Below are 10797 nucleotides of genomic sequence, written 5' to 3'. Positions count from 1 at the left end.
GGGAGTTAAAATCTTCCCCATCTCTGCCTTAAATGGGAGTTTTGCTAGCAGTTTTTGTTTAACCTCACACTGTAGTCCATCTGCCAATTATTTCCCCATTGACTCAAATGATCCCTATCTCTTTGAATGTTTATTTCATTTGCTTTATAAGTTGCGTTCTTACCTATCCTCATTTTATCAGCCAACTTAGTTTCAACATACTTGTCCTATTCCATAAAATAAATCTGGAACTAAGAATCTAATGATGATCATGAAATCATTGTTGATTGTTGAAAACCAAATCTCCCATGAATCTCTTTCAAGGAAGGAAATCTGTCATCCTCACCTGGTCTGGCCTACATGTGACTCCAGACTGACAGCAGTATGCTAGACTCACAACTGCCCTCTGAAATGGCCTGACAGATCAGTCAGTTCTATCAAACACTACAAAATCTCAACAAAGAAATGAATCTGGACTCGCCACATAAACACAGTGTCTACAAGAATAGGTCAGAGGCTAGGAATCCTGTTGCAAGTAACTCACTCCCCTGAGTCTCCAAAGCCTATCCATCACCTACAAGACAGGAATGTAATGCAATACTCTCCACTGGCCTGGATGGATACAGCCCCAACAAAACTCAAGAAGCTTGACACCATCCAGGACAAAGCAGACCACATGCTTGGCACTGCATCTACAAATATCCACTCTCTCCACCATTGCAGAAGATACACTGCAGAAAATCACCAAAGATCCCTAGACAACACCTTCCAAACCCACGTCTAATTCCGTCAAGAAGGTCAAGGCCAGTAGATACAGAGGATCACCACCACAAGTGCCCCTCTAAGCCACCCCCCATCCTCACTTGGAAATATGTCATGGTTCCTTCACTGTGGCTGGGTCAAAATTCTTGAATTCTCTCCTTAACAGCATTGTGTGTCTACCGAGAGCACGTGGACTGCAGTGGTTCAAGAAGGCAGCTCACCATCTCCATATCAGGAACACCTCAGCCCTGATGACTTTGTCACTCCAATAGTTACAGCTTATCAACCTGAACATTACCCATTTAAAAATCACACAACACCAGGTTATAGTCCAACAGGTTTAATTGGAAGCACTAGCTTTCGGAGTGCTGCTTCTTCCAAAAGCCAGTGCTTCCAAATAAACCTGTTGGACTATAACCTGGTGTTGTGTGATTTTTAACTTTGTACACCCCAGTCTAACACCACATCCACATCATGGTGAACATTACCCATTGATTCTATATTTCATGACAGTCAGGCAATCTTTGATCCATAATTTATTCACGAGATGGATGTTGTATATTTGGTACAAATTTCAGACCATATAGCCAGTGTACCTTTACGGACTCATTTTCAGTCCTTCAGTTTACAGTCTTCTTTCCAACCATTAATTTGTCAATTCAAAGAACATGCCACGTGACTGTTTCCCGTATCCCTTTTTGATCCCAACTGCAAATGCCTTCAGCCCACCTGTAGATCCTGATTAATTTAATGGAGGTGGTGACCTAGTGATAGCATCGCTAGACTATTCATCCAGGAAGCTCCTCTAATACTCTGGGGACCAGAGTTCAAATCTCACTACGGCAGGTGGTGGAATTTAAATTCAATTTTTAAAAGTCTGGAATTAATGATCTACTGATGACCATGAGGCCATTGCCAGAAAAAAATCCATCTGGTTCACCAATGTCCTCCAGAGAAGGAAGCTGCTATCCTTACCCAGTTCATTCTACATGTGACTCCAGACCCATAGCAATGTGGCTGACTCTCACCTGTCCTACGAAATGCCCTAGCAAGCTGCTCAATTCAAGGGCATATAGGGATTGTCAGCAATGTCCATATTCCACAAGCGAATTAAAAAAAAAGTCTCTTGATCTCTCTCGGGATGCAGGGAGATGAAATCTGTTGACGTACTAAGTAATTGGGATTGTGTTCGTCTTTGCTCTTGACAAAGCTTCCTCAGCAAAATCTGAATCAAAAGTACCTCATCGTTTCCTGTCTATGCCATGTTGATGAACTGCCAGAGTTGGAGACAGGGCATAAAAGATATTTGATAACAAAGAGTCTTAAAAAAGGTGGCAGATGTTGTCAGGCACATAGCAGCCGTGTTTAATGTTGGTGTCGATATTATTTCATTTAGAATACCCATTTTTAATATCAAGTCATGAAATCTCACTTTGAATTCAAGCAATGTTCCCTTAGGTCATGATTAAAAGTGAAGTTACAGAAAAGCACCAAATAAAGGTCGTACATTTGTGGCAGTTGCAATTCATTTCAATTTCTCAAGAGGCCCCGTAGCCTATTCCCATTTGTCTACTTTATTCCACATAAATAATTAAAGGCTATAAATTCACTAAAACTCTAAAGGTTGAGCCCCAACAACTTTGCATGGTGCTGGCACTGTTTAAAATGTGTTATTTATTCATAAGGAATGATGGCTTCAAAATATCTCTTAGGTCTATCCCTCTTTGGTGAGACCAACCCTTTGTTAAAGCAAATCACTGCATTCATTGTGAGTGTGACACATTAAACCAATTGGCTCATTTATCCATCTCCTTCAAACCGTAAATGAACTTCTATGATGCTTAAGGGATATGAGAGTGTATCTTGATAAAATATTACCATTAACTTTGGCTGCATGTTTTTTTTTAAATGAAAAGCATGAATTATTTATCATTATTTCTGTTCTGTTGTTGGACCATGCTGTATCAATTTACTTTGGATACATTTCCGACTGTACAGAATGGACACAAAGCACTTAGATGAAAATGTTGCGAAGACTTCCCAATTTTTCTTTCACTAATTTACTTAGAAGGCAAGCCAGGCAGGCACCAGCATAAGTACCAGAATAGAGGGGATGATTAATTCATTGCCCCAGATCTTCCAAAAGGAAGTTCATTTTTTGCAGTGGTGGAGATAGGAGTCACATGTCTGGACCATGTACAAGCCCCAATGCAGCTGTCTCTGTGGGATTTGCCCAGAAAGTTAAGATTTAGAACATAGATTACTGACAGTATGGAAGCAGGCCATTCAGCTCACACTGACTCTTTGAAGAGCAGCCCACTCAAACCAACCCCCCCAACCCTATCCCTGAAACTCTGCATTTCCTGTGGTTAGCCTGCACATCCCAGCACAACTTAGCATGACCAATCCACCTAACTTGCACATCTTTGGACTGCGGGAGGAAACCAGAGCACCTTGAGGAAACTCACGCAAACATGTTGAGAACGTGCAAACAGTCACCCAAAGGAGGAATCGAGCCCAGGTTCCTGGTGCTGTGAGGCAGGAGTGCTAACCACTGAGGCACTGTACCAATACTTCCCATTATTCAGAGACTGGAACCCTCTGAGAAAGTCCACAATTGGAGGTGAAGACTTTGGAGGACCTTTGTTCACTGATAAGCCAGGAAAAGTTAGAAGAATAAATCCTGCTCTAATTTCTGGGGAGGTATAAAATTGGCCACTGCCACATCACCATTGAATATCATTCATCATAGCCCAATTGCTACTCCCCCCCACCTGACCAAACCCTCACCACCCATCCCGACTCATCATGACTAACCCTTGATCTGAGACCCCTGATCTCTGCACCCTTATTTCCCACTCCCCGAATTCAACACCCAACATATCCACGACCCAACCTGCCAATGGATTCCAGTCATTCTCAAACTCCTTACACTGAGGTACAACACCACCCAAGCATGAATCAACTCTCTCAGATTACACTCAAACCTCCATCAACCTGATACCCATTGCCTCTTCCCTCATCAGCAACTCACCCAATCTGGGTTTGACTCAACACCATGTGCCCACAGTAACCCACATCCTCATCCTGCACCCCGAGCAGAGGCATCAACACTCACCCACAACAGCTGCACCACCCCCAATCTCACCCATACCCCTCAACAAAATGCAACTCAGCCACACTTGTATACTACCCCCTCATTCTAACCCTTCACCCAACTGCTGCCTTACACAGCCACACCTACCCTCCCATTTACTCTAAACACTTCTCATCAATATATTTAGTCAATTTTGAAAAAGCTTAATTAGTCAGCCAGCATTGCCTTCCAATAAATCCGTGCAGACTAACCCCGATCAATCCTTACCTTTCCAAGTGTAGATTAATCCTGTCCTTTGGAACTTTATCCCAATAATTTCCTTGCCACGGACATCAGACTATCTGCTCTGTAATTACCTGGCCTATCCCTGCTGCCCTTCTTGAACAAAGGAACCATATTAGCTATCCTTCAGTTATCTGGCACTTGGCCAGTGAACTATTAAATATCTCTGCCAGGGCACCAGCAATCTCCTCTTGAGGTGTTGTATTGAGGAGGCGGGGAGGCTGCAGAAGGATTTGGACAAGTTACGAGGGTGGGCAAAAAAATGGCAGATGGGGTACAATGTGGGAATGTGTGAGGTCATGCACTTTGGTAGGAAGAATAGAGGCATGGACTATTTTCTAAATGGGGAGAAAATTCAGAGATTTGAAGTGCAAAGGGACTTGAGAGTTCTAGTCCAGGATTCTCTTAAGGTAAATGTGCAGGTTGAGTCAATAGTTAGGAAGGCAAATACAGTGTTGGCATTTATGTCAGGAGGATACGAATATAAAAGCAGGAATGTACTTCTGAGGCTTTATAAGACTTGGTCAGCCCACATTTCGTGTATTTTGAGCAATTTTGGACCCCATACCTCAGGAAGGATGGACTAGCCCTGAAGTGGGTTCAGAGGAGGTTCACCAGAATGATCCCAGGAATGAAAGGCTTAACATATGAAGAATGTTTGAGGACTTTGTGAGTATACATGATAGAATTTAGAAGGATGAGGGGGGAATCTAGTTGAAACTTACAGAATACTGAATGGCTTGGATAGAATGGACATTGGGAAGATGTTTCCATTGGCAGGAAAGACTAGCACCCAAGGGCACAGCCTTAGAGTAAAGAGAAAACCCTTTTAGAATGGAGATAAAGAGAAACTTCTTCAGCCAGCGAGTGGTGAATCTGTGGAATTCACTGCCACAGAACCCTGTGGAGGTCAGGTCATTGAGTATATTTAAGACTGAGATAGATAGGTTCTTGAGTATCAAGGGGATCAAAGGTTACGGCGACAAAGTGGGAGAATGGGGTTGAGAAATTTATCAGCCATGATTGAATGGCAGAGCAAACCCAATAAACCAAATGGCCTAATTTCAGCTCCTATGTCTTATGATCTTATGAACTTAGATGGTCCTCCCCTGCCTCCCATAACAGCCTGGGTTGCATCTCATCAAGCCCTGGAGATTTATGTATCTTTATGCTTGCTAAGACATCTAATACTTCCTCATTATTAATCTTAACCTGTTCTAAATCCTTATCACTCCATCTGAAATCCCTGACAACAATGTCTTCCTCCTCTGTGAATAGAGATGAGAAATATTCATTTAAGACTTCGCCAATGTCCTCTGGCTCCATGCACTGGTTGCTCCTTTGATCTCTAGTAGGCCCCACACTATCCTTGGTAATCCTCTTCCTCTTAATATACTTATAAAATGTCTTGGGGTTTTTCTTGTATCTGCCAAAGATATTTCATGGTCCCTGTTTGTCCTCCTACTTTTTTTTTAAGCATCTTCCTACACTTTCTATACTTTCAAAAGGCATGTCCTCTATTTAATGTGCTGTACCTGACATATGCTTTCATCTCTTTTCTTTATCATTCTCAGTAGCCCTCGACATCCAGAGTTTCCTGGCCTTACTACCCTTCACTCTCAGAGGAACACACTGACCCTGAATTCTCACATTTTTTAGATTTACCTTCAGTAGCTGTACCCAGTCTATGTTTGCTAAATCCTGTCTCAGGATAATGAAGTCAGCCTTCCCCCAATTTAGACACAACTTCTGTACTATCCTTAACTATTTCCATAATAACTTTGAAACTTACAGAATTATGGTCACTGACCTGAAAATTCTCACCCACAGGAACTCCAACCACTCGACCAGTTTCATTCCCTCAGATTAGATCCAGCACTGCCTCATCACTCTGTACAAACTGGCACTATGCTCTCTCCTGAATGTACTTTAAAAAGTCCACCCATCTAATCCTTTCACACTCATGTGATTCCAGTTAATGTTAGCGAAGTTGAAATTCCCTGTAACTATAACCCTGTTTCTCTCGCATCTTTCTGTAATCTGCCTACATATCTGCTCTTCTGTCTCCCTCTGACTATTGGGAGGCCTGAAATAAACTCCCAGCAAAGTAATCACCCTTTTTTTTATTTCTAACCTCTCCCCGGACGGCCTCATTTTAAGAGTCTTTGGGGTCATCGTCCTTCCTTATTCCGGAAGAAGAGTTATTTCCAAATGTCGACTCTCCTGCTTCTCGGATGCTGCCTGACCTGCTGTGCTTTTTCCAGCCCCACACTCTGACTCTCTAACATCTGCAGTCCTCACTTTCCCCCGGTTTCCTTCAACAATAATGCAATGCCCTCATCTGTGTTATATCACCCCAATGACATCTGAAACTTCTAGACCCTGGAATATTGAGCTGCTCGTCCTGTTCTTTCTTCAACCATGTTTCAGTGATTGCAACAATATCATACTCCCATGTGTTGATCAACGTTCAAAGTTCATCTGCTTTACCATAAACTTCTTGCATTAACATAGATACAGTTTAGCTTACTAGACCTCCCATGTGCCTTATCATGCCCATGTCTTCTGCTCTTACTGGATTGTCCTAGCATTCCTTCTACCTTTGATTGGACCTTGCTCCCGACTGTACACCTACAATGTGCCCCATCTCCTTGCTAAATCAGCCTTCCAACAGCACGAGCAAACCTCCCAACAAGGATATTGGACCAACTCCGGTTCAATGCAACCTCTGTCCAGCTTATACAAGTCCCACCTACCTCATGAGCAGTCCCAGTGATCGGAAAATGTATCGCCCTCTCTCCTGTACCATCCTTTAAGCCACGTGTTCATCTGCCCACTTTCCTATATTCAGTAGCACGCCACAATGGGAATAATCCAGAGATTACAACCTTAGTAGACTTTCTTTAACTTACTACTAACTCTCTAAACTCCTGCTGTAGTACCTCATTTCTCTTTTTACCCATGTTATTGGTACTGACATGTAACACGACTTCTGGATAGTTACCCTCCCCCTTCAGAATGCCCTGGAGCTACTCTGAGACATCTCTGACCCTGGCACCAGGGAGGCAACATACCATTTGAGAGTATTTTTTGCTGCTACAGACCCGCCTGTCAGTTCTCCTTACAATTCAATCCTCTATTATTAAAGCTAGCCCAGTCTTTTTCTTCTGCTGCTATGAAGCAGAGCCAACCATGGTCCACAAATGTGGCTGTTGCTGCCCTCCCACAAGAGGCCATTTGCCCCACACTAGTCAGTATTGGATATCTGCTTGGGAGGAGAATGGGCACAGGGGAGTCCTGCACTACCTGCTCATGTTTACTCCTCTTCTTGGTGGTTACTTGCTGTTTTTCAGTCTGTGTGATCACTGATGCTCCACAGCCAGTCCATCCGCAGCTCCAGCCACACCATACAGTCAATCAGGAGGTGTGGCTGAACACACTTCCTTGAAACGTGGTCACCATGAACTCTGGAAAATGTTCCTGATTCGCCACATACTGCAGGAGAAGCATCCCACCAGCTGAACTCCACTGGGCGGCACGGTGGCACAGTGGTTAGCACTGCTGCCTCACAGCGCCTGAGACCCAGGTTCAATTCCCGCCTCAGGCGACTGACTATGTGGAGTTTGCACATCTCCCCGTGTCTGCGTGGGTTTCCTCCGGGTGCTCCGGTTTCCTCCCACAGTCCAAAGATGTGCAGGTCAGGTGAATTGGCCATGCTAAATTGCGCGTAGTGTTAGGTAAGGGGTAAATGTAGGGGTGGGTTGTGCTTCGGCGGGTCGGTGTGGACTTGTTGGGCCGAAGGGCCTGTTTCCACACTGTAATGTAATGTAATCTAATCTAATCATATTGCGAATCCTCTCAATTACAGACAATAAACTAGCAACCATCAAGTAAAAAGCAAATTATTGCAGATGCTGGAATCTGAAACCAAAAGAGAAAATGCTGGAAAATCTCAGCAGGTCTGGCAGCATCTGTAAGGAGAGAAAAGAGCTGACATTTTGAGTCTAACTGACCCTTTGTCAAAGCTCTGAATGTTGCCCTGCTTCAGTCACAGCAAATTGTGACTTCAGTACAAATGGAAATGCATGATCAAACGTTCAGACTCTAATCAGGTTACGGAGTGTAGTCAGATTGCAGAGTGTAGCCTGAGTAAGTATTTTGTCAAGGAATATACTGTAACTTGTCGTACTGATTGACGATGGAACAGACTATGGTTGCAAAGTTTACTGAAGTGAGTTCTGCATCAGCCAGAACCAGACAAAACAACTTTTATCCCACATTTCCCTGCGAAGCTGTGGGAAGGTCAACCCATTGCTTTCGAAGCGTGCTCCCAGAGTTTGCTACTACAGAGAAACCTGTTTATAATGACCACCCTTGGGACTGCATTCAGGGTCTTCATAGAGGCCAGTCAGAATAATTGCGGCGTGATGAATATTTATATCACACTTATGCGATTTGCTTCAATAATTGAAGTGGGAATCTAACAGCAACAAACAATTTATCTGGCACCTTTAACATGAGGCAGGGTCCCAAGATACTTGACAAAACAGCCTGAGGTTCCCAGCCAAGGGAATGAAGCAGATTGTGAGGTTTTGTTTATAAAACCGAAGGAAGGAGAGGTATAGGAATTTAAAGATGGGGGTTCTGTAAATTGAGAGACAGCTGGTGGTGGAAGATGATGCAAGCATAGCAGACTGTGATCTTCTTCGAAACACTAAACTAATTCTTGGAAGAGTTTTCCATTCAAAGTTTGTGAGAAGATTTGTAGCTCGGGTGCTCGTTGTTGTGGTTCTGTTCGCCGAGCTGGGAATTTGTGTTGCAGACGTTTCGTCCCCTGTCTAGGTGACATCCTCAGTGCTTGGGAGCCTCCTGTGAAGCGCTTCTGTGATCTTTCCTCCGGCATTTGTAGTGGTTTGAATCTGCTGCTTCTGGTTGTCAGTTCCAGCTTTCCATCACATTATAAGGAATCATGTGAAAACTTTTTTTTAAGTTGCACATGGTCATTTGTATCAGTAAAATTGAGGCAGAATTGATGATATTTCAACACAGCTTGGGCAGGATTAGATGCTGAGAAGATGAGGACTGGAAATGCTGAAAGGTCGAAAAGTGTGGAACTGGAAAAGCACAGCAGGTCAGGCAATGTCTGAGGACCAGCATCCTGAAACGTCGACTCTCCTGCTCCTCTGATGCTGTCCGACCTGCTGTGCTTTTCCAGCACCACACTTTTTGATTCCAAGATTTGATGTGTCTCTCAAGTATAACAATGTATGAGGCCAACATAGACTGTGCGCGAGCTCCATTTCCCTGGTGGACCTAATTAAAGTAAACATTTAGATTTCACAGGTTGGGGTCTTCAAAGTCTTCATCTGCATCCTGTATAACAGGATTATGTTGCAAACTCTGGTCAGTTATTTCCTGGTTGCCTTTTCCCTTTCCTGTTCATTCTCCCACACACTTGTACAAGTAAATCCCCCAATGTTGTTCTCCTCAGGTTTATATTCTTACAAGGGGCTGCAAATTTATTTCCTTGGGCTCTGGTCAACTGCGCTTGTTTCCTGTTGGGATTTATGTTCCATTGTATGAAGGTGTAACTGCCACAAAATCTTAAGAGGAATTGTCTTCAGCAGGCCTGGTGTGCAAACTGGATGACCTTTTAATGAAGTCTCTTATTGAGGAAATTCCAGTTGCTGCTTGTAGAAATGCACAGTTTTGATCTGAAGTGCATCTGCCGTGTGCTTCAGTTTCCTCCCACAGGTCAAAGATGTGCAGATTATGGTGGACTGTCCATGCTAAATTACCCATAGTGTCCAGAATGTGTAGGTTAGGTGGATTGGCCATGCTAAATTGCCAGTAGTGTCCAGGGATGCATGGGTTAGATGGATTGGCCATGCTAAATTGCCTGTATTATTCAGGTTGTGGAGGTTAAGTGGATGAGCCATGGGAAAGGCAGGGTGACAGGCATATGGTAGGAGGGTGAGTCGGTGTGGACTTGTTGGGACCAATGGGCTGTTTCCACACTGTAGGGATTCTATGATCATCACAGATCAAAGGACCCAGCCTGCTCTGCCACTCTCTTCACTGCCTGCATCAACTCAACAAGGCTTTTTCATCAGTGCTTTCCAACTCCCTACCAGCAACAAGAACAAAGGTAGAAGGCTCATAGGAACATCTTACCTACACATTCCCTTCAAAACACGCACCATGCTCATTTGGAAAGAAGGCATTCCTTCATTGATGCTAGATGGCTCAATGGTTAGAACTGCTACCTCACAGTGCCAGGACCCGGGTTCAATTCCAGCTTCGGATGACTGTGTGGAGCTTTCACATTCTCCCTCTGTCTGCATGGGCTTCCTCTGGGTGCTCTGGTTTCCTCTCACAGTCCAAATTTGTGCAGGTTAGGTGGTCTGGCCATGCAAATGGAATGCATAATGTCCAGAGATGGGCAGGTTAGGTGGATTACCATGGGAAATTGAGGGTTACAGGGCTAGGGTTGGTCTGGATGCGATGTTCTTCAGAGGGCTTGGTGTGGACTTGATGGACCAAATAGCCTTGCTTCTGAATTGGTGGTGCTGGAAGAGCACAGCAGTTCAGGCAGCATCCGAGGAGCAGTAAAGTCGACGTTTCGGGCAAAAGCCCTTCATCAGGAATACAGGCAGAGAGCCTGAAGGGTGGAGAGA

Source organism: Chiloscyllium plagiosum, chromosome 19 (genome assembly GCF_004010195.1).
Source record: "Chiloscyllium plagiosum isolate BGI_BamShark_2017 chromosome 19, ASM401019v2, whole genome shotgun sequence".
NCBI classification, from domain to species: Eukaryota; Metazoa; Chordata; class Chondrichthyes; order Orectolobiformes; family Hemiscylliidae; genus Chiloscyllium; species Chiloscyllium plagiosum.
Note: the sequence above shows the minus strand (reverse complement) of the source record.